We start from the raw sequence: 797 nt of genomic DNA, 5'->3' as shown, positions 1-797 counted from the left end.
CAGCTGGCAGGCCGACGCCCCACGGTCAGGTGCGACCACACGCCAAAACCAAAATGTATTCACACTCTCGCCCCTCCAGGCTTGGCACCCAGAAGGAGAGTAGTCACCGTGATGGGAATGAAACCGCTTGGAGCGAGAGGGTAAATAAAGAGTCTGTGATCGATGCAATCGGAGTTCTATTACTCCTTAAAGAGACAGCGCCCGCGAATTCTAGCGGGTCCCCTATTGCCTGTTACGATGGAGGAGGGAGATTTGATCAAAACGGGAGCAACTTGCTAGTCTTTAATGTGTGCAAAGGAACTAAGCCTCTGGAGAACAGATTTAAATTTACTTAATTACTATTTTTCACACAATGCCCCGCGTGATGTAAATATAGATTGTGGATAAAGGTGATGAATGAATTAAGTGAATGTTGTTCATCCACTTAATGTTTTTCTATTTTTCTATTCTAATCTCATTTTTGTATGTTTTAGAACAACCAACTTATACAGCAGCATATCTAGTCTTTAGCAAGACTTAGGAATAAACTTTTTGTTTTGTTTAAATTATTAAGGCTACATAGTAGCTACAGTCATTTCTGCAGCAAGCTTCTTTACACATAATATCACTTGAGCTTCAGCAACAGTATGCAGGTGATAGAGTTACAAAATGTTACCAACGTTTACAAATTATAAACTTGATTCTTAGATATCTACACTAATAAAAGAGAAACATGGTAATTAGCGTATGACCGCTACCCTTCCCATTGGCTAATCAGCATATCCTTATGCAAATTAACTGTCAGCCAAGATGGCGGC

General features: G+C 40.4%; 1 long non-coding RNA gene across 1 annotated transcript in view; it reads left to right on the top strand.

Annotated features, from left to right (window-relative positions):
• LOC106724777 overlaps nucleotides 1-168 on the top strand; it is a 949-nt gene extending 781 nt beyond the window's left edge. The window contains exon 2 of the long non-coding RNA XR_001360613.1: nucleotides 80-168. This is a non-coding gene — a long non-coding RNA (uncharacterized LOC106724777). The remainder of the gene's footprint in view (nucleotides 1-79) is intronic.
• Nucleotides 169-797: the final 629 nt, after the last annotated feature.

This window comes from Myotis brandtii, unplaced genomic scaffold (genome assembly GCF_000412655.1).
Source record: "Myotis brandtii unplaced genomic scaffold, ASM41265v1 scaffold967, whole genome shotgun sequence".
Classification (NCBI taxonomy): Eukaryota; Metazoa; Chordata; class Mammalia; order Chiroptera; family Vespertilionidae; genus Myotis; species Myotis brandtii.
The sequence above is the reverse complement of the archived record's forward strand: the minus strand, read 5'-3'. Positions and strand labels throughout refer to the sequence as shown.